This window comes from Eurosta solidaginis, chromosome 4 (assembly GCF_040869045.1).
Source record: "Eurosta solidaginis isolate ZX-2024a chromosome 4, ASM4086904v1, whole genome shotgun sequence".
NCBI lineage: Eukaryota > Metazoa > Arthropoda > Insecta > Diptera > Tephritidae > Eurosta > Eurosta solidaginis.
Window position 1 is genome coordinate 54,930,149 of NC_090322.1, and position 24,994 is coordinate 54,955,142.

General features: G+C 38.5%; 1 pseudogene; it reads right to left on the reverse strand.

Annotated features, from left to right (window-relative positions):
- Positions 1-20,867: 20,867 nt before the first annotated feature.
- LOC137249771 (tRNA (guanine(26)-N(2))-dimethyltransferase-like) lies at positions 20,868-23,983 on the reverse strand (annotated as a pseudogene).
- Positions 23,984-24,994: the final 1,011 nt, after the last annotated feature.

Consider the following 24,994-nt stretch of genomic DNA (forward strand, 5'->3'; position numbering starts at 1 on the left):
ATTGGTGACGCGCTGAATTTGTGTTTATGTGCGTGTCTATTGGCTCTCCGTCTATCTTTGTCGACCGTAGGATGCATTATATATTGTCGGCAGAAAGCGCTCGTGCATTTTTTCGCGTCCGACAGCACTTTGTGGCCAAAGGCGATGGAAATTTTGTCTTTGTGCTTAGTCGGATTCGATAGGGACTTTACGGTGGACCAAAGTTTACCCACACCGGTAGAGAGGTTACAACCTCTTAGGTGCTCCTCCCATTTCGCCCGCAAGCAATTTGATGCGTTGGTTTATATCCCTTATTTGGGGGTCGCCTGGATCAAGCTGTCTTATAAGGTCACGTCCTCTCGCTAAGTTTGCGGCCTCCGCCGGGAAGTGGGCCGGATTTCGGGAATTCTCCCGGCGGGAATGAAATGTGCCGAGGCGGATTTAATGACCTTACGGAAGGCACGCTCCCCTTGGCGGGCATCAGTCGGGATAGGGAGGGCAGCAAAGCGGTTGTCTGTAAAGGATTTATATTCTTCCCACTTTCCTTTTTTGAAGTTTATGAAAGTGCGTTTTTCAGTGACGATGAAGTCGGCGGTACGCTCAAGCGAAATAAGTATGGGCAGGTGGTCGGATGCCAATGTTACCATCGGCTGCCAGTTGACGCAGTTTACGAGTTCTGCGCTCACGATTGAGATATCTGGCGAGCTGTGACAGCTTCCTACCATACGTGTGGGGGCGTCTCCGTTTATTGTGTAGAACGTCGTTTCTTCTATTTGATCCGCCAACATCTCCCCCCTACTGTCCGCCCGCAAGTTTGAATGCCATAGATCATGATGTCATTGAAATCGCCTAAGATAATGCGATTGTTGCCAGTGAGTAAGGCCCTGATATTAGGGCGGTATCCACTGGGGCAATAGGTGGCAGGAGGGATGTAGATGTTGCTGATTTCTAGGTTTGCATCGCCTGACCGGACAGATAGGCCTTGACGTTCTAAGACATTGTCCCTGCGGTCGATGGCGGGATCAAATATATAATATTGTACAGAGTGGTGTATGATAAAAGCGAGACCGCCTCCATTTCCGCTCTCGCGGTCTTTCCTGTGGACATTATACCCAGAGCAGGTCTGCGATGCAGATCTTGCTGTAAGTTTAGTCTCTTGAATCGCAGCAATGCGGATGTTGTGCCGCTTCATGAAATCGACTATCTCCGTAATCTTCCCAGTTAGTCCATTACAGTTTAACTGCAGAATTCTGAAGTGCATAAGGGGAGACGTCGCCACTCTGGGAGTAAGTGACGGGTGACTACGCCTGGGTTGTGGAAGGCCAGGACGCAATTGCTGTTGTGGCCCTGGGACTGGGCGTCCTTGAGCAAGCATTGGGGTACCTGGATGATTTGGGTTTGCGACCTGGCAACATGGCGCGATGAAACCCGTCGGGGGGTTGCCGTCGCGGAGACCAGAACATCTAGGAAAGTGGCACCACCCAGGGCAGGAGCTGCATTGGGCGGATGTCGCAAACCTATATATTCTGTGCTGGCAGACGGAGCAAACGGAGGTAGGGACTAAGAGTCTGTTTCCCTGACCTGCACGATTTCTGCCGGAAAGAGGGGGGGGGGGGGGGGGGGGGGGAGAAAACGGGGGCAGGGGCTGATGCTGAGCATTGCTACCAACTCTACTACGAAGGTAGTAGTTATGAGTGGTATCAGCTGTTTGAGTTGTTGGCGCCGTGGGGCGCGAGCAGCAGCGGGTACTTGTTGTGGCTTGCTGAGCAGCGGGGTTGCTGGAAGGTAGTGGGGGGCGCTTAGGCGTAGACTACGGGACGTCCTTGGGCGTGAACAGCAAGGAGCCACAAAAGATTTATAAAAGTTACGTGGACTTCGCGTTTTGGGATCAAGCCCAGAACAACCTGTCCGATGCAACCATCCCTTGCACGAGACACACTGAACAGAGTATGATCGTCCTAAAAAGATTCTTTTCCGGCAGATGCAGCAAAACCATTTCTCAGGACCGGGGTCAGGAGACGGACCCGGATTGGACTCGATGCCTTCCCGGAGTAAGAATATGGAGCAGTCCTGCTGCAAGGAGCTGCTGGGAGGATGACAATTTGTGGGAGGGACGAAACAAATTAGATCGGGTCACACTGAAATGACAGTCCTTGGTCGGGAAAAATCCCGAGTCGCTCCGGTACATAGACTGCCTTGGGAAGCGAGAAAGGAAACAATCATACAGCACGCTATCATCACCTTAAAGGGCCAATTAATGGTGACTTATCCGTAACCATATGATCGAACCAACCTTATGGAAATCAAAGTAATAGATTAATGGTGCTATACCATAACGCTAAGGCCATAACCATATCATAGCCAACCAATTGGTTTTTGGTTTTTCGCCATATCCATAATCTAAAAATATTTGAGTATGAGAATTTATTAACTTTTTGTAGATTTTATTTATTGTTTCGGATACGTTTTGACTAACAGACTTATTTTTTGTGGTACACGTTTGTAATTTTTTGCGTTTTCTTAATTTTTATGAAATTTTCACGATTTTTAGGTTAAGGCATCAATAACTGATGCCAATTTGACGTGGTAAGTAAAAATATGGTTATGACTATGGCGTTAGGGTTAAGGAAGTTTAATTGGCCCTTAAAGCAGAAGCTGTTACTCACACATACACACGCATCTAGCTAGAAGAAAAACTTAAACCACATGTATAGCTAAATAACCAAGTATGACACACAACTGTTCCAGAAGGCATGTTCGTGCAAGTCTAATACTGTTTTCACACAGAAATTTAATGATCTCATTTCACCTTCTAATGAAATCGTAAATTTTTTGCTTTCACACAGAAGTAACTGCTCGATTAGTATGAAGGATGAAATGTCAAGCGAATAAAATGACAATGCTATGTGACAGACAATCATGGCGGAACGATACAAGGTGGCAGCATGGTGACATACCTACAAACATAAAAAAAATCCCATGTACTTTGTTTTTGTAAATTCGATGGACAAATGTCAAAATCGTACTGCGCCGGTAGTTGATGTATCAAATCAAATAAAAAAAGGTTATAATCAGCTGTTCGATGCGGCCACCTTGTATCGTTCCGCCATGCAGACAATGACATTTACTTTGACAAATGACATTTTTAAGCACTGAACACACCAAAAACTAAGAAGCAGAACGCTGCCAACAGAGTTGCATTGTGCTTTTGACTTTATTAGGCATTCGATTAGCTACTAATGAAATAATTATAGATTCGAATTTTGTAGGGAAGATTGAGCTCAATAAGCGTCTTAATGTAGAAAAATGCCTTTATTATTCAATAAGCCGTCTGTGTGAAAATAGTGTTAACCTTAGGAGAAATAGGTGAACAGGGCTAAATGAGAGTATAAAAACAGCGTGGTGGAAGCGTTAATCAATCAGTTTGATTTTAATGCAATTTAGTGAAGTACGCGATAATTGTGAAATACTACTCCAAAAATATTCTAAATAAAGAACGTTTTGTTATACTGGATATTTGAGTAATTTATTCGACAGTTCAGAGATTCGAACGTTAATAGAAGCTGCAAAATAATCAGGAATTTCTTAAAATTTGTTACAATATTTTTACTTATCCATATCAATTGAGATCGATTATTGGTGCCTTAACCTAAAATATCTGAAAATTTCATAAGAAGAAAATGGATATGACGAAAAACCAAAAACCAATTGGTTGATATGGTATGGTTATGGCATCGCACCATTGCACGGTGGGGTATTTGATCAATCTATCTGGCCAAAAGTCGATTTTTAAAAATATTCCATTTTTTTTAATATACTCCCTGGCGTTCCTAGATGTCCACTGAATACTATACATATCCCAAAACCCATCTACAACGTCAACGGAGCTACCCACGCCCATCTTATTAAAATTACAAAGTTCAAAGGAACATAATAACAAAGTTAAAAATAATTTAGTCAATATAATTTAAGAACCCTACACAACAAGGTCGTGAATACAAAATAACTGCTTGGAAGACTGATTTCATAAATTGGACAAAATCCGTGTATAATAAAATGAACTTGCAGAAAGGATCAGGTGGAAAAAATTCCGAGTTCATTCTCGTGCCCGATGCTCAGTTGAGACAATCCCTAGCGCAAAATCTGAGAATTGTTGCCTATATCAAAATCATTGGAATAGACTTGGCTCTTGTGCATTGTTGCAGCCATTCATCTTTACTAGATAGCAAGTCCATGTACGCTTCTATGGTCATTATGAAGTTTAGTTTTTATTACATGTAACATGTTCAGAAAGTTACAATGTTTAGAAAGCTACAATTACGCGTTGAAATTCATTTCAGCGTTTTATACTTCTGGTTAGTTCCAGTACTTACATGCCAACCTAATAAAAACGCACTGCGGTTTTTTATCGCACGCAAACAACCGGCGTTTTTTGCCACAACCCAAATAAGCATGCGTTGCGTTGCAAAGCATGTGTGCAAACGTCAAATCTAATAGTGTTTTCTTTTCTGAAATAAATTGTTGCCTAAGTAAATGGCAACGCCTTAATAGTGTTATTCCTACCCCAGAAAATTGTCAACATTTATAGCATAGTACAGGTTTACAAGTATGATATGTATGAGAAGGAAACAATTCCTTCCTCTTTCTAACACAGTGCCGTTTGACACTTCGGTCAGTGTCAAACTATTGTGGAGCTCAGAGGAACGTGCGTGGAACATGCGTTTGACACTGAACGAAGTGTCAAAATTACCGGGGTTGCTGTCGTTGAAAGCGACGCAGGGAAACAAAAAAAGGAGCGGAATATCAGATATGGGTTGCTGTGATGGTAAATTTTTTTGAACGAATTTAGTATGAAAATGTAGTGCACATATATGGGTCCTACAGAAAATTATACAAAAGTCTTGAATGGGGGTATCCGAGGACGCGTAGTTATTGCAGTATTAAGAATACAAACACGGGTGCTAAGTTTTTGTACCCGTTCAAAAGTTCTCCGCGAAAAACAGTTTTAAACCGAGGTCTAGTACAATAACCCGTCCAAAAATGTGGAAAGAGAAATGAAGAGACGCGTTTTGTCATGTTATCAATAGTCCAAAGGCGAAAAAGTATTCGAATTATTGGAAGCGAGGCAAAACTGCGTCAATTAATACCTCCCCCGACGGTTTTGGTCGTGTTTTAGCAATCGTCCACGGTAATAAAGTATCACAATTTGTTAATTAAAATTGTCCAAAACATATGGACTTAAAGAGATATGTAATTAAGTGCTCGTTTGAAAGTAAATAAGGATATTTCTTTGTAATTTTAAAAAAATATTTTACGCAGTTTTCGTTAGCAGCTACTACACTTTTCTTGGACCTAAGAAGTACAACAGTGCCAAATAACATCCACAAAAAATACGAACAAGAACAAGCATTTTATCAGGTGAGCGTGGCTGTGTATGTGCGTGCTGCTACATATCCTACTTGTAGACCTGTACTATGATTTATAGTGCATACAAGGAACATTTCATCTCACCATATTCACTCATATCACAAATCACACAAGAAGATATCGCATTGCGCATGTAAACATTAGATCATCTCTTTTTTATGGGCAATTCTTACGTCATTTTCCTTTAGCTCTTGTTTTTTCGCTCTTTTTTTCATTCGCACAAACAGTCAACTGTGACGTAGATGCGCAGAACGAAGCAATTTTGAACTCGTGAATGCGCAATCTGGGTAAGTGATTTATGCATTCATAATAACAGAGTATATGCGGGACTCAAGAGCGAATTGAGAGTTTCACAGAGTTGCACTGCCATACCGTCATTTTATACAGGGTAAAAGTGTACTGATTTTGCCTTGCGAGCAGGCAACAATTTTCGCAAAAGAACGAAATACCCCGTAAAGGCGTTGCGTGTTTTTTTAGAATAGAACAACAACCCTTTCGCGGCGCACAAAAAGCGTAACACTATAGCCAGAAAAGAAAACGCTATAAATGTCACGCATAACAAAAATTGGAAATCGAGTTAGGTTTTCACGCAGCAAATTCAGTTTGGGTTGCTCTCATACAAGTTGTATGTGCATGACACATTTTTGACTGAAAATGACTTGCGTGCGTTTATATTAGGTTGGCTTGTTAAGTTTTTTTCAGGGCCCATTACTGATACTTAGCATAGACTTGACTTGGCGTAAGGCCCCATTACTGATACTTAGCATAGACTTAACTTGACTTGGCGTAAACTTGGCAACTTAGTCTTGATTATACTCCAATGAGCACATACAATATGGCATCATAATCAATAAATGTCAATTTGTATGACAAAATGTCAAAATGAAATGCAAACAAACAAATGGCATCTCAAAATGTAAACGTCACTTAGAACTTACATAGAAAATCAAAATGCAACAGACTTCTAAAGGGTCCATTACTGATACTTAGCATAGACTTGACTTGGCTTGAGAACTGTCACTTACAGTTCTGTTAAATGAACATTGCATGTTACTGATTACTCAAAGCTTAACAACACTTAACTTGACTTAGAAGTCTGTTGAATTTTGATTTTCTATGTAAGTTCTAAGTGACGTTTACATTTTGAGATGCCATTTGTTTGTTTCCATTTCATTTTGACATTTTGTCATACAAATTGACATTTATTTAAAAATAAATTTCTACGCTGATTATGATGCCAGGTTGTATGCGCCAAGTGGAGTATAATCGTGGCTAAGTTGTCAAGTTTACGCCAAGTCAAGTCAAGTATATGCTAAATATCAGTAATAGGGACTAAGTCAAGTTAAGTGTTGCTAAGTTTTGAGCAATCAGTGACATGCATTGTTCATTTAACAGAACTGTGAGTGACAGTTCTCAAATCAAGTGAAGCCAATGCTAAGTACCAGTAATGGGCTCTTTCTTCGTAATAAATAATTTGGCATTTCGTTTATTTGACAGATGATGGGAATGTGCTTTTCTGAACGGTTAATTTTATCGAATTATCAAACAATGGCACGTCTTGATCGAAAGAGTGTCATAATACCGAATGAAAATTCGCTCGATATGCTCTTTCGACCACAGTCGAAGATCGAATTTGTCTCAAAATAGGGGCCAATATTTTATTACTATATTACTTATTGTTATCTATGTCGGATATTAACCGCTTTTTAGAATATGGACACATCACATTTGTAATTAAAGCACTGCACTTTGATAGTGAGTGATGAGAACGAACAGCTGTGCGCGTTAGCTAGTTTTGCTCGCTTCGTGGCCATAGTGTACCTATACAAGTGTGTTCACTAAGCGATAAACGTCAAAACTACAAACAGCCTCGCTCACCTGATGGAAATCTCAGGTCTAGAGTCGCATTTTTGGTCTCAACGACAACATTTTTACTACCAATCGTATCGACTTTTTCAATTTTTCAATCATTCGGCGCATTTTTCCATTTTTTTTCCATTTTGAATTCGCTGTCATTCCGAATCCAGCGAGTGCCTGTCAGAATGCTTGACAGATAAGTCAACACACTTGTACTTGTACACTATGTTCGTGGCGATAGTAGTACTAGCAAATACTGATCGAAGAATAAAGATGTTGCATGCGCGAACTTCAGTGGAAAGCAGCCGAGCTTCACAAAATTCTAGTAGGTCACTTCCACCACACCAAAAACTTTAACACAATTTTTAACATAATCTAAGCACACAAAATACACTGATTGTAGTTTTAGAGTGTAAAAATGTTAATTCTGAACACATAGCTGAATTAAAAGTGTACAAATAATTGTTAAATGATAAATACAGACAGTGGTAGTTTAACAAATTCTACTGTGGTAAGTGGTGAATGTGACCTACTAGAGGTCACTTCCCTTTACGCTTTCCAAGGCAGTCGGTTCTATGTACCGCAGCGACTCGGGATCTTTCCCGACCAAGGACTGTCATTTCAGTGTAACCCCATTTAATTTGTTGCGTCCCTCCCATAAATTGTCATCCCCCAACAGCTCCTTGCAGCGGGACTGCTCCGTATTCTCTGTTGAGGACATGGGACCCTAATATAAATATTAATTAAATAAATAGTTACGTCAAATGGAATTATACTAATAATACAATAATGATACTTACTTGATATACTCACCCTTATAAATACCTACCTATCATACGTACCTAATTTCACTTTCCGTTCCTACCTACATCTCTTATTCTACCAACACAAATTATAATTATTTAAATACTTACCAATCCTTCGCTCTCATTCGCTTTGTGTATATAACGGCATCCTTTATATACTTACCAAACTTAGCTCTAAAAAGAAAAGGATATATTGTTAAAGTTAGTTATAAACTAAAACCTGCATCTGTGCTGTAGATCATCTCTTGCGAGCCGTTTAATAAAGTTGTTAGTAAATCTAAGTGAAGTGCCGGTGTTTTATTTCAAAAAAAGAGTATTTTGTAATAATTGCCCTGAGCAATTACATGGTGCCGAAACCCATTTTGAAGACTAATAATTTAAATAAATATAGTGAAGCAAAAAAAAAATTAAGACAAAGAAAAATTTAAACAAAAAGTTAGCGCGCCGGTAGGAACCAAAAAAAAAAAACGAAATTATATACATACATATACATATATGTATATAGAGTGCTTAAAGTGGAGGAAATAAACATTGAAAAGTCAAAATAAATTTAACTAAAGTGCTTTTAAAATTCAGACAACAAAATTGAAAAGGTTCGCGAACAAAAAAAAAAAAACAAACCGGTAAAATAGTTATAGGAAAAAAAAGCACATACATTAGACTGCCGCAAAAAAAGAAAAAAAAAACCTATAAATTCTTTTAAACAGTGAAAGCATTTATAGAAAAAAAAATATATACATTTTGAGGTCGCAAAAGAAAAACAAAATCAATTTAAAAATAAACAATATTTTCAAAACTCAAAATAAAGAAAAAATTTTATATCAAGAAAACTAATTCTTAACGCTACGCGCATATCCCTTTTTTCTACAACGCTAGCAGTATACCTGTATAAAGCGCAACAACAGCACCAGGCACAAACGATCACGAAGACAACAACATACAAGGTAGAACACTTGGAAAGAGAAAAAGTGGTTTGTATGAAACCACTTCAAAGTAAGTCCATCAGATACATACGTTCATAAAAGGTTTAGCGGATTTCGAAGTGTATATGAAAACCTCTAGTTTCATATACCGAAAATAATTCTCTAACCCCCTTTTTACATATATAAAAATTCACATATTTCTCCACAAAGTATCCCCAAATCCGCTAGCCTATTCCTTATATATAAATACGTATGTATATACATACTTAGCAAATCTCCTGATCGGTAAATCAAAAACCTCTCATTTTTATTTACCGTACATTGAAGCTACTCATATTAGTATTGATATATTTTCCCCATATCACAAACAAAAGCACACCCCACAAAAATTTGCTAAGTATAATACAGCTCTAATATATCTACTTACATTCGCTCACACGTATATAGAACCCAGTGTAAAATACACGCAACTGCCTCCAACTCATCCTAAAGGGTACACTCGCAACTCACCCCAAATTTTCTTAGTATACTCTAACATTCTAAAAATCGATTTAGTTATCGTCGGTAACTACTTCCAAATCGTTTCCAATAGGAACACTCGCCGACCACCCCGTACTTTTCCCAAGTCCCTACTGGGTAAAGACATCTACATAGTGGAGGTACGCACTGATACACATACATATTCCCACAAAATATTTGCTAGTGCGAGGAGAATAACAGCTAGCAAACGCACAGTAGGCCGAAAATAATAAAAACTTCCACAAAAATTTTCAACTCATATTTAATTACTTTGGCATAAATAAATACATAAACTTAATACAATGCCCACTGAAAAGGAAGATAAGCTACCAGTTGCTCAGCAACCAGGCATAAGAACCCGGTCGAAAAAAATACCTCAAAACATACCTTGATCAACTCGAAAAATATATGGCTTTGGTAGACGCTACTAGTGAAAACCTCCAAATAAGCTACCTTGAAGAGGATACCCGAAATCAATGTCAAATAAAATACGACTCATCGAATGACGGAGCAATGCATACAAAGCTCAGGATAAACGAACTGAACCTCCCCTGTCATGAGTTAGCACTATGGACCGATTCCTCCATCGTACTCGCCTGGCTGGAAAAGCCACCATGGATTTGGAAAACTTATGTCGCAAACAGGACGTCGCAGATTATCAATAACGTGAGCAATGCAAGGTGGCGACATGTATCAAGCGTCGACAACCCAGCTGACCTCGGAACGCGAGGAACCACCCCTGGGGAACTCGCTGAATGCTCTCTCTGGAGGCAAGGCCCTGAATGGTTAACTAAACCACCCACTCTCTGGCCAAACAATACTCCAAACCACTCACCTCCTCCAGAACAGTGGAAAATAGAGGCATTCCACGTCTCTGAAAGTACCGATATTTTAGAACGCTTCTCCTCCTACTCAAGAGCTCTTAGAGTAGTAGCTTTCATGCTTCGGTTTATCCATAAAGCCAAAAAACTGCCCATTCCCCTCACCTCAACTCTCACTTATGAGGAGCTAAATCGAGCAAAGATTCGTCTCATTTCGAATGCTCAACATAGATACTTCGGCCAAACGATAGCTTCATTAACGTCAGGACAACCCATTAACAAAAAGGACTCGTTATTATCACTCAATCCCTCGTTGGACGATTCAGGTCTGCTACGTGTAAAAGGACGTCTCACCTACGCTGCCATGAATGATAATGAGTGTCATCCGATAATTCTTCCAGACAACTCAAAATTCTGCTCTCTATTTCTGAATTTCCTTCACTCCACATTACTCCATGCCGAAAAGCAATTGATGATTTGCATGATCCAGCGGGAATTCTATATCCCACGTCTCAAACAAAAAATAAAAACATGCATATTTCACTGCAAGACATGTACACTATATAAACAACAAATGAGGTCACAATTGATGGCCGCTTTACCTCCAGAACGCTCAACCTACTCACTCCCATTTCAAACCACTGGCATTGATTTTGCCGGGCCATTCCTGTTGAAAACTTCAACTCTACGTAGATCATCCCATGTTAAAGCATACGTTTGTGTGTTTGTATGCTTCTCCACAAAAGCCATACATCTCGAACTTTGCTCCGACTTAACTTCAGAAGCATTTAAAGCCGCATTCGCACGGTTCGTGGGACGTCGGGGAATACCCCACAAAATAATGTCCGATAACGGAAAAACATTCGTCGGCGCACAGCGCAGCCTCCAAAACGAATTCTCCACATTTCTTCAAGAAATTCCCCCTGACATATCAAATAAATATGCCATTCACGGGCTCTCATGGGCCTTTATTCCTCCATACGCCCTCATATGGGAGGTCTATGGGAAGCAGCTGTGAAGAGCTTCAAAACTCACTTCACGAAAGTTGCAGGAAGTCACAAATTCACCTATGAAGAATTCACTACGCTCCTTATTCGGATTGAAGCGGTCTTGAACTCAAGACCTATTTCGCCGATGTCCCAAGGTCCCGACGACCTCCAGGCTCTAACCACTGATCACTTCCTACGCGGAGCCCCACTACTCTCCATACCGGAACCTAACTGTGACAATCTCTCAATAACAAACCAATGGCAAAAATTAAAGGTGCTTCACCACCAATTCAGCAAACGATGGAAAACGGAATACCTGCATCAACTCCACAAACGGTGTAAATGGAAATGCCAAGAATTAAATCTAAAGGAAGGTGACTTAGTCGTCATCAAAGATGATCTACTTCCTCCAAACGAATGGCGACTTGGTCGAGTCGAAAAACTTCATCCCGGTCCCGATCAGAATGTTCGCGTGGTGGACGTACGTACCCAAAATGGAATTGTCACCCGAAACATAACAAAACTGTGTTTGCTGCCATGTGCTTAGCCCTATTACCCAACACCCACTGCTCTCTTGATAAAAAATTACTCCCCATCTCTTTTATATCCCTTGCCACGAATAGAACGCAATCGCTCATCTTTACTTGAGTCTTAACAGCCCAAACAGTCAAAGGTGGCTCAACATCGCATCCGTGGGATAAGGGATCGAATATGTGAAACCATAGGGGAACTAGACAATCTGGTAGAGGTATCGTCGCCGCAGGCCCGCCGGCATGTTGAGGACATGGGACCCTAATATAAATATTAATTAAATAAATAGTTACGTCAAATGGAATTATACTAATAATACAATAATGATACTTACTTGATATACTCACCCTTTATAAATACCTACCTATCATACGTACCTAATTTCACTTTCCGTTCCTACCTACATCTCTTATTCTACCAACACAAATTATAATTATTTAAATACTTACCAATCCTTCGCTCTCATTCGCTTTGTGTATATAACGGCATCCTTTATATACTTACCAAACTTAGCTCTAAAAAGAAAAGGAAATATTGTTAAAGTTAGTTATAAACTAAAACCTGCATCTGTGCGGTCGATCATCTCTTGCGAGCCGTTTAATAAAGTTGTTAGTAAATCTAAGTGAAGTGCCGGTGTTTTATTTCAAAAAAAGAGTATTTTGTAATAATTGGCCTGAGCAATTACATTCTCTTTCTCCGGGAAGGTATCGAACCGAATCTTTTTAGGATGGTCATACTCTGTTCAGTGTGCCTCGTGTAACGGATGGTTGCATCGGACAGGTTGTTCTGGGCTTGATCCCAAAACCCGACGTCCACGTGACTTTTATAAATCTTTTGTGGCTCCTTGCTGTTCGCCCAAGGGCGTCCCGTAGTCTACGCCTTAGCGCCCTCCACTACCTTCCAGCAGCTCCGCTGCTCAGCAAGCCACAACAAGTACCCGCTGCTGCTCGCGCCCCGCGGCGCCAACAACTCAAACGGCCGCTACCACTCATAACTATGTTATGGTATCGCATTTTCGGTGGAAGCAGTAAGGAAGGCGGTCGGCATGATGTGGTGGTGCACAGTGGCTAGTCATTGTCGGCTGGGGCGGGTCCCCGCCAACCTTACTGTTCCTGTGCCATAACAAAAAAAAAAGTCATATCATGCCTATCAAAACTAAAAGCTGTCAAATTCAAAAAAACCGACAGAAGCGCAGACCGACTCAAAACGCTTATAAATTCAAACTAAAACAACATCCGGCCGAACCGGATGTCACGGACAGACCGTTAACATTCAAAATTTAAAATCCAAAAAGAAATAACCGCAAAAAAAAAATTTACCGAACCGGACATGGCCGGTTACTAACGCTGAAATGCAAAAAAACGCTGAAAATTAAAATAAGAAAAACAAAAAGGGCCGAGTATAACTTGAGGGCGCCGCGGGTGTTGTTGCGACGCCCGGTGCATATACCCACCCTCAAAAACCATGGCCACCGACGCACCTATATTTCGGTGGCCCCTTACCTGATTTACCTAGTGCCTTCTAAATCAGAAAGACTGTCAGCATTCCCATTTTAGAATACACAATTTATTGACAATTCATATTAACGTATGTATGCAACAAAAAAAAATAAGATAGTGCAGGTTTCTTAACCAGGGCTACAGCATTGTTGAACTACTAATAGCTATTTACACTATGAAAATGTATGTAAGTGTGAGTAGTGTATAAAGTGAGAGAAAAAAAATGATCCAACAATTCACACTTTATTGGGCCGAAATCGAAACGAAATCTAATATGAATACTTAAGTCTGGCTGAGCTTGTTCTGTTGGGGGTTCTTTTCTTTTCTCTTACTTTTGCTCGTAATATTTCAAATTATACAATTATTTATGTTTCTTTTTTTCGATAATCGTTATAAACGCTATGTGTGAGAAAACTATGTAATTAAATGTACTTATGTATAGTAAATATACTACCTACAAAGTAAGAATTTGGTTGAATTTTTGTTTATCCATTCACAAAACATATTTTAAGACTATAAAGTTTGGATACAAATTTCGATAATTGGGGCTCTCTTACAAAATTATTATGAAGCGAAAAAACAAGCAGGTCATTGGTGAACTCCATAAACAAGCGTCGGACCTTTATGCTAGGAATTGCCCGGTGAATCCAGTACTCAAAGAAAAGTATCCAAACCTCGCGGAAGAGGAACGCATACTCCCCAGAGAAAAGCGAGTCACTCTAGCTCAACTTCGTTCTGGATACTGTAACAGGTTAAACTCTTACCTATCCAGAATCAACCCCGACATACAATATGTATGCCCCGCTTGCAATGTGTCCCCACATGGCACCAACCATCTCTTTAATTGTAATGTGGAACCAACGCCTCTAACACCCCTTTCATTATGGTCCCCCCTGTCGAAACAGCAAGTTTCCTTGGACTCCCGTTAGAGGATATTGATGATAATTTCTGATCGGTCGCACCTATTGGATGGGGCGAAGCACTGCTACAATAACAACGTGTGAAAGATGGTTGCATCATTCGTTTGTTGCTCCCTGTTGCTTTGCTTATATTTTTTTTCTCAATTTTAAACAAATTCGCAACAATAACTAAACTTTTAATTTGTTAACAAAAATAGAAATGCGCAACAAAATTTCAATTGGCAAATCAGCTGACTTCGAAGATTCGAAATTCCTATTCCCCAATTATTGTTCTCTCTAGGAGAAAAGAATTGGAGGAATTTTTCTGCGGTGCTATTAAGGCAATTACCTTTGACCTCGAGTAATTTTTTTTAGCTCGAATAGGATAGATGGGGACTTTTAATTTTAATATTTTTATGGTAAACTAGAGGTCCTCACTAAAATTTGGCTTTGTAGTAATTTTTGTTATTTTAATTGTCTAAATTAGCCGTTCTAATATTAAAATCGCCACTCTCAATACAAATCAAAAAACAAGTATGAAAAAGTAGTTAATGTTACAGTGCTTATGGATTCATTTTAAGAGTGCATTAAAAGAAAAAAGTTTTGTTAAGCACATTTTTAAAAAGGAAAGGAAAGGTCGGTAAAAATGAGACTTACCATATATTCATATCGGCTGCTGAGTGGAATATCACCAAATCTCGGCTGCCGTTCCAAAAACTTCCTTTCTCAGAATTCGTTTGAAGAACGCCCTATCTTAGAATTTGTTTCATAAACACTCCAGCTATTGTCAAAATGTGTTGTATTTGAGCTCAGATCGGTCATTTTTGAAGCCAAATCTGAGTTAGGGCATTCTTCAACCGAATTCTGTGATAGGGCTTTTCTAATATACAGGGTTATTCAAATATTTTCTGAGAAAGGTGCTTTTCGAAACGGCACCCGAGACCGGGTGATATTGTTGAGCAGTGCTTCGCCCCACCTAACTGCTACAACAACAACCGGGTGATATTCCAATCAGCAGGCGATATGGATATAAGGTTTCATTTAGTTGTCCCATTTTTACTGAGCTTTTGTTTTTGTGCCTTTCGTTTTACGGATATGTTTAGATATAAGTTTTTTTATTAACTTTTAAAATAAATCCATTTTTAACTGCCGGCCGTTCAAACTCTGAACCCTATTTATATTCTTACGATTTCAATGAGAATGATTTCCCACACTCTGAGCACGAGTATGGTCGCTCGCCGGTATGCATACGTATATGGCGCTTTAGCTTAGATGAAGTTGTAAAATCTGTGAATTAACGATCAGTAAAATGAATATCATTTACAATCACAGTCTTATAAACCTTTACCCTTGTTGCAGAAATTGCACGTATATTTTCGTTTGGGTTTTGGCGGCTGCTGAATTTTAGTGGCCAAATTTTGCTTTAATTTAGCCTCCTCCTCCTTTAAGGCTGTCATATTTCGCTCCCGCGTTTCTGGATCTTCGTCTTTGTGCGTAGTTAAATGCGTACGTAACTCCGTAAAGTGAGGAAAAGTTGATGGGCAAAACTCACATCTATGAATATTTTTGCCCAGATGTGTACGTAAATGCGACAGCACTGGATCGCTTACAGCAAAGGTGCATTCCCAGTATTCGCATTTGTATGGTTTTCCACCGGTATGAGTACGTATATGACGGCGTAGATTTAGAGCGTAGGTAAAGCTTTTTTTTTTTAAAGCTTGTTGTCGCTGAAGTTTCACTGCCTTTTTGAGCGCTTTGAAAGCTTATGTGTGATGATGCATCATCACCACCCAAAGAACTATTAGACTGATCTTCGCAATTTTCCTCTAGTATAGTAGATGGTCTGAGAAGTCTCACCATTTTCAAAGATGAAGTTTGTAAAGTGGTATCGCCCACTATTGTGGAGTCCCACATTTTAGATGGCGCTTCAATATCTTCTAGTAGTGTTACATCAATACTTTTTAAAGGAGTTTCATTATTTATTTATTTATTTTTATTTATTTCAATATTAATCTAGAAAATACAAAAAATTTTCACACAGATTACAAGAAGAAAAAGCATCTAAAAAAATAACAACCATTATTATTTTAACTTAAAAACTAATTAGCTAAGAAAAAGTTCATTTAATCTTTGTTTAAATACTTCCTTCGTAGAGGACAAATCAAGATTTCCAGGGTTCATAAGCGAATTAAATTCTTTCAAAGCTCTAAAAATCGGAGCATTAGTTGCGTAATTAGTTCTAACAAAGTCCATTATTAAGTCGAACACAAAAGTGAGGGACAGAATGGACCGTCTAGTATCTAAGGACTTTAAGCTAATAAGCAAACAACGACTCCTATAAGGGGGAATCGGGTCTCTGAAGTTTAATGACCGCAACGCAAAGCGGACAAACACTTTTTGAACTCGCTCAAGCCTCTTAATATGACAAACATAGTATGGTCTCCAGATAAAAACAGCGTATTCTAATTTGGAACGTACAAGCGAGGTGTACAGCAATTTTAAAGTGTAGGGATCAGAAAAGTCAGAGCCAAAACGTCTAATGAATGCAAGTGTTGAATATGCCTTTGCAATTACGTAGCTCAAATGTCTGTGAAACAGAAATTTGGAATCGAATACAACACCTAGATCGATAATTTCGCTTAAAGTGGATAGTGGAAGCCCATCAATATTGTAAGATGTAGGCAGAAGACAGCGAGACTTAGAGTAGGAGACATGTGAGCATTTTTTTAATATTTAAATTTAGTTTATTTCGTTTACACCAAATCGCGACATTATCTAAATCAGATTGGAGATTCGACACGTCCTCCTTACTTGTAATTGACGTATACAACTTTAAATCATCAGCATACAAAAGAAAATTAGTGTACTTGAAACAACTGGATATATCATTTATGAAGATAATGAAAAGGAGTGGACCCAATATGCTACCCTGAGGAACTCCAGACGTCGCAATGAACGAATCCGATGAGAACCCACCTTACATTTACGACACGAAAGATAGGATTCAAACCAATTTAAAAGGGTGGAGTGAAATCCTAGAGCTCTAAGTTTCAATATTAAAATTTTGTGACTTACTTTGTCAAAAGCTTTTGAAAAGTCTGTGTATACAGTATCAACTTGAAGTCGGTTTTGAAACGCTGAGATGCAATATTCCGAAAACACTGCCACATTTGTGACCGTTGAACGACCTTTTACGAAACCATGCTGTTCAATGGAGATAAACCTATTTACTGCAAAATAAATCTTATTTTTTACAATAGTCTCAAATAATTTTGATATGGAGGATATATTAGCGATTGGTCTATAATTGGCAATATTATTCTTGTTGCCACTTTTAAATACTGGATTAATAGAGCCTACCTTCCAGGCATCAATGAACTGACCCCGCTCTAGTGATTTATTGAACAGAAGCAGCAGAGGGGCAGCGAACGCAGAACAACTTTTAAAAAGATATGATGACAACCCATCAACATCAGTATTTGTAGATGTCTTCAGCTGTCGGATCCCTTCTTCAACATCATCAAGCGTTAAAGTTAATGATCCAAGATTTACTGGGGAACCAATGGTCGCGAAAAACTCCGCATTCACGTCAGTGTCAGCTTCGAAATTAGACTTAAAGAACTGGGCAAAGAGATTAGCAGCCTCAGCAGTAGACTGGGCTTGAGCATCATTGAGATAAACCACAGACGGAATACTTGAGCAAGATTTTCTGGAGTTGACATACCTCCAAAATGAGCTAGAACTATATTTTATATCCGATTCAAACTTACGAATATAACTACGCTTAAGATCCTTGTTCAAAAAATTAAATTGCTTTGAATAACGTAAATATATCTCTTTATGAGTCACAGAATTTGACAGCTTGAACTTCTTGAAATATTTATTTCTCAAATTTTTAAGTTTTAACAGCTCTTTGGTGTGCCAAGGAACTTTGTATCTGTATTTTTTAAGAACAGGGATATGTGCTTTGCAAATTTCCTTAATCTTATGCTTAAAAATTTCATAACAGTTGGAGACTTCAACATGGGAAAATAATGTAATCCAGTCAATGGAATCAACTGCAAAATTTACCATATAAGCATCCATATTTCTAAAGCGATAATTGATAGATTCATCAACGGCACAAATAGAACTAAACTCATAGAATTCTATCTTTAAAATTAACGGTACATGGTGGATACCAGGAGTGGAAAGAGGATCAAGGCACTCAGAAATTGCATAATTTACGTTATCATTAACAAAAATTAAGTCTAAGATACGAGATAGTTGATTAGAAAAGATATTTATCTGAGTAAGACCGCAACTCATTAGATTATCTATCAAATAAATTCGGGTATGCTGCTGACATTATTAGCAAAAAGCTGATTACAATCATCAATATAGGACCAATCAATATTTCCCAGATTGAAGTCACCAAGAACACAAATACAGTCATGATCATGAAGATTAAATGCAATGTCCCGAATATTATCTACATGTGCTCTATAAAGCACATCATCACTAGAAGGAGGTATGTACGAAGCACAAATAGTGATATTTGAAACGCCTTTAACTGACACACATAGCTGATCCAAGAGTGTATCATTATTGTCTAACATAACCAGTGAGGAGCGGTATTTCCTTTTGACTGCGATTAAAACACCTCCACCTCTACTATGACCAGTTTTAGTATAATCACGGTCCTTCCGAAACACATTGTAGAGATTAGTATCAAAGTATTCACTGTCGTAAAAGCTCTCGTTTAGCCAAGTTTCAACGAGTACGAAAATATCATAATCTAGGTTTGAGCTCAATGCGAATAGCAGCTTAGACTTAGTTCTCAACCCCGAAACGTTTTGAAAATATATTTTCAACTTCTTAGGAGCGGTCAACTTCTTGGGACCAGTTACACTAGCGGGATTAGTTACATTAACGGGATTAGTTATCGCTGCCGGAGCGATGCACCTTCTTGTTGAAAAAAACGGAATGGACGAATTTTCACAAATTCAGGCCATATAGCTGGATCAAGCACCTTATCAACGGAACATTCAGAAACACCCAGTTTGAAGTTAACTTTACTAAATTTGTCAAGGGAAATATCTTTCTTCACCAGAGTATGGCAGAGTAATAAACTAGTCTCAATTTTAGCACGACTTGAGACATAGGCCAAGATATCAGCTTCCTTAACACTTGGCGCGAATGACGATATATGCAGATATTTAAAAACGGGAACAACTTTTAATTCATTATTATTTGAATTACCCCCAACAATGGGCTTATTTCGCTTTCTGCGATTATTTTTCGCAACGATTTCCCACTGGGGTACTTGGCGCTCAGAAGATTGATTAAACCCAGCATCGCGAGGCGCAGCGACCGCGGCAAAGCTAGGGATAGTAGCTTCACTTGATTTGCCTTTAGCATTTTTGTTTGCATGTATGCGAGGCGTAGGCGTAGTCGTAGCAGAGCCTTCTAACGCAGCATTGGATATAGCTGCAGGTACAGCATTTGCAGAGGGAGAAGGCAAACCAGCATTATGACTTGTTCTGTTGTTGTTTTTGTTTAAATTTAATTCCAATTCTCTTAATTGCACATTCTTTGTTGTGCTTGAATTGGTTGGTTTGACACTCACAGCTTTCTCAGTAGCAGAATCATTGATTATGGGCTGTATTAACAATTTACCCACAATGTTACTTAGATTTTTAATTTCAGAAGTTTTTGCTGAGAGAACAGAGTCTTTATTCTCCAACTTAGAGCGCAGAACACAAATTTCAGCAGTAAGATCATCCGATTTCTGCATTAAAAAATTATTTTCGTCATGAAGTGCATTGACACTCGACAGAATGCGAGCATTTTCGCGTCTCACTTCAGCAAGTTCATCGGCTAGCAGTGCTAATTGATGATTGTTTTTGTTTGCACTAACACTTTCATCACAATTATTATTAACAGATGGTAGAACAGACAGAGGTTGTTGGTGCATAGATAAGCGCCTCTCAGCAGAGCAAGCTTTACAAAAAAAAGGTTTGTCAGAAGCCAGCAAAAAGTCCAGGTCACTCTGCAACAAACCAACACACTCAATGTGAAAAATCTCTTTACACAGACTGCACTGCACCGTCGGCTTCCCACGATTCACCTTATGTCCGCAACTGCACGGCATGTCAGCCTGTTAGCTACACTTTTTGGTAATTTAACTACAATGCACGGAATTCGGAATATTTAAAGATATATTGATTTATTCGTATTGAAATACCAGCCTTATTGTTTTATCATGTTAACGATTATCCAAAAGACAAATAAATGTGCATTAACACGATTTAAACACTACAAACTCATTAGGTTAGATAAATATACGGAGCAAATTGAGAACACGTCCGAACAAGGCGGCGTCAATTTTTTTCCTGTACGCATAAGTCATGCAATAGACGTTGCAGTGATTGTGCTTCTTCATCTATTTCTTGTAGTTCTAAGATTATATTATTAAATTTATACCACGCAATCTTATCAACTTTCAATATGTTGTATATTCACTTACCTTGTTTACAAGGGATTTTAAAATAGTTTCCATCGGCGCTGCGCTTTTTAGCATCTTCTTTAACCATATCCTTGTTCTCGCTATGTATGTACTTAAATAGTGTGCTGTTAGGATCGGATGCTGTTTTATCACACATTTTTTCCAAAGCCATAAAACTTTCATCAGACGTACGTTGCTGTTGGCATTCAAATATAGTTTCGTCACAAGATGCCTTAGTTGAAAAATTATAAGGAATCCTCTTTATAGTGTTTGCATTGTTGGATTTATTTTCATCCTCCATTTCAAATGGTTTGTTCATTGCATTTCCGCTAACAGCAACGTTACTTTCGTGTTGATCCGCATTCGCTACATGAGGAGCTGCGCGTGCTTCTAGCAAAGTTTGTAGATCCTCCTCTAAATCCAAGCTAAAGCGTTGGCAATATACCGGCTCTTTAGCAGGCGTTGTAGCCTTTCTAAATGTGTTCGTGAATCTAGAAAAAAATGTTGAAGATATTGTTTGTATTAATTTTTAATAATAGGTATATATTACCATGCTAAAGTGATTTATCTTTTTAAAAGTAAAGTAATAAAGTTCTACAAGCTAGTAGCTACTTTTTAGTCAAAGATTTGGAAAAATTTCATGTTCTTATATAGTAAGCCAATTTACTCTACCGTATATAAAACATCCACTCGAATGGCTCATCATAAACAAGCATGCAATTTTAATGATATATTTATAAGCATTTACCGTTGCATGACAAGTAATTTCTTGACTTTTGCACGCCAAGCTTTATTTGCTTGAAATTTTTCCAATCCAGACATTTGTATTCAGGAAAATTGAAAAAGAGCAACAAATTATATAAATAATCCAAGTTATATTTTGTTGAACCACAGCAGACAAGGCGCGGTAATCTTCCAGGGTTTTCGTTACGAAATATCTTTTCCAGATAAGCTTATACCACTTGAGCACGCTACGTTGTGTTATTATTTTATCCAATAGTTTCTTAATGGTTGCTCCATCATTTGAAATTGTAGCCTTACCACTGGAATCAACAATATGCTTGTCCATATTACGTGAACCCAATGTAGTGCGTACAGCGTCCACAATTGAATGCGAAGTATTGATGTTGGATATGATGAATATTTTTTACATAAAAACTCATGTACCCAATACAAGTTCAGGCATACCGCCGATAACACACCTTTTAAACGACGTTGTGTGTCCAAATCACTTAGCGGTTTTTCTTCTATGATTTGTAGCAATTCTTCAACAAACGTTGGATCATGTATGGGATGCGACCAAAGTGGACAGCCCATCTATATTTGGGAATATAAGAAATAATTTGGTGTGAACAATTGGTGCCAGTTAACCCTCTGAAAAAGCGACTGACGCGCCTTTTTGAACGGACATAACCGTTTAAACGGTTAAGCACCAATTAAGTAAGAAGGAAAAAATTTGATTTATTCGAGTTTAAATACTTAAGTGGGATAGCTGAAACTTACATGATGTTTATCACCGCAATGCGCACAATTTGTATTAACATTTGGTCCAGTTGGTATACCGAATTTTTCTTCCGCATTGCCTTTATCTGAGATCTTGCTTTTTACAATACCCATAGGCTGTAGCGTATAGGTATCACAACCAGTGCATTGAAATACCATTCATTGTTTGCTGTGTTCATAATATAAAGATATGGTAAGTAATTGGATTTTGGTAAAAGGCCAAAATGCTGTATACCAACCTCATGCTATATTTACACTTCGCTTGACTACTATGCATACGCACAAATACGCGTATATAAAAATTGGCAGAAATGCTCAAAAGTGGCTCAATATATTTTCCATAACGATTAGAGTGCGTTTCAATGCAATGCAATAGTATACGCAATCCCATCTCATGGCAGCATTTCATACGCAAAGGCACAGAACTATATTTGGCATTGCAGGCTTCAGGCGTATTGCCTGCCAGCACAGCCATATCATTCGCAGTTACAAGTAATGAACCCCCACTCGTCAGTGATTGTATAGCGCCATCCAGAAAGCGATTTGGACAACCATAAGGATCTAGGTCTATAACATCGAAACGCTTCTCATATGAAGTTGAAAGGTACATGAGAGTCCTATTGCGAATTTTATTATTGATTATTACAGTTAAATCACTAGCTATTGATTCGTATATCAAACCTACATTGCATCCCCTTCGCTTGGCACAATTAAATGTTCCACTCCATTGTGTCGCATATTTACGCTAATGGAATCTACTGCCACCTTAGATAGATCATTTGCAACAATTTCACGCACGCCTGCTACTTCTTTTGCATAACTTATGCTACGTAAACTTGTTGCAGCAAGCGCTTCCAATATTCGCAGTCCATCGTCGTATTTTACACCACCAGCCGTGCATGGTTTCTTGTCATTAGCATTGCTTGCTTTCCTTTGTATTTTGTGGATTTTTATGCGCCGCCGCTTCCCGCTCTCTTATCAACCGCTTTGAGTATACATTAAGTACTGAAATACTTAAATCACGATTAAATTCGTGTACTGGATTGTAGAATACGGCCCCGCCGGCAATAATTTCTGTAGTGCTTTCTTTGATCACACGTTCAGGTGCGATCTGTTAATTCACAAAATTTAGGGCGATTTTGTTAATAACGCGAAACATATATTTACCTTATTTTCAGATATTTCCTCAACTTCCATTTTGGCTTTAAACTGCTGTGCATCCAAGTTTTTGTTATCAGCTGTTCGGGGGTGGCATACGCTGGCTGCAGCTTTCGTTGAACAGTGAATCGTGGAAACTGTTTCAACAGAGGAAATATTTAAGCATTAAAGATGCACAACACTGTTTTTTTATAAATCAACGATGATAGCCTGCCTTGGGAGGTTGTTGCTGCTGCTATCGTGGCCTTGCATTACCCGGTTGCTGTTGTGGTATATACCTTGGTATAACTGGATGTGGCGTCATTGCCCCACCTGGTCCAGTTGATGCGGACCACGAACAACAACCACCACGACCTACACTGTTTGGGATCACTTTGCTGCTGCAAACACACCTCCGTCACAATAATTAATGGAGACCATGGAGGGGTATCTCAACAAGAGAGGCTATTTTATTGCACACATAGCCGTTTTTTTACACCGAATTTTCTAATCTTTTTTTTTCAATTTTGGATAATAAATCTTAATGATAACAAGAATTTTTTTCTTGTATGTATGTGGAAATCAAAATTTACTATTCTGCATTAGAATTGCTCACGATTATTTATACTATGCTATTACATATTTCACTTTCTTTCTTTATAAACATGCACACATTGATATGAGTTTTTTTTGTTAAAACACACTTTAGTAGACCAAAAAATATTAAAGAATGCGTATATTAATTTCTGCAAAATGTAAATCACACAAATTGAAAAAATTTTCCACTTTTTTTTTTTTTTGGTTTGGGTTTGTTGGCCAGAGACTTTGTCTCCACACGCCAGGTTTTTCCTCCTGCTTTATGATTTGCGTTTAGTTTCTGCACGAGTATGCAGACTTTGATGGTTGGATTCTTTTTGGTATAATCTTCCTGCTACACGAACATGTAGATAGATATAACTTCCATGTATTTATGATGAACAGCAATGTTTGTAAAACGTATTTGCCTTAATTGCAAAATGTCGGGAACAATGTTGCCATATTTCATTTAAATGGTGTCTTATTTGGTTTTGGTGCATTAATTCGCGTGTTTTTATTTTTATTATTATTATTATATATATTTTTTTGTTATTGGGAGTTTAGGATGGGTATTTGAAATGTGGTGGACGGTACTAGCATCTTTGGTATACCAGCGGTTTGCTGGCGATACGAGTGTTTGATAATAGTGCAGATGTTTTTTCTGTTTTTCTTTTCAATTTTTAAAAACGTTTATTTCAAAAAGTGACTTTTGCTTTGGTAAAAAAGTCTGCAAGCTGAGTGATCTTATTTGGATCAAACCCCTGGAAAACTTGTTCAAAGCTGGTACACTCTGTAAAAATTTTTAGTCCTGTGCGAGCGTATTCTAGAAGTCTACACTCAAAGGTTATGTGGATATAGTTGTTGATGTGTCCACATGCACATACGTTAGAATCTGTTATGCCTACTTTTTGTAAGTAAGCACCGTCATATGTGCATCCCACGAGAACTCTGTTTAGAGTTTTTATTTGTTTAGGCGTTAAATTGCAATTACGAAACCATGTTTTGTTTGGTCTGTTAGGAAAAAGCATGGAGAAAAGGATT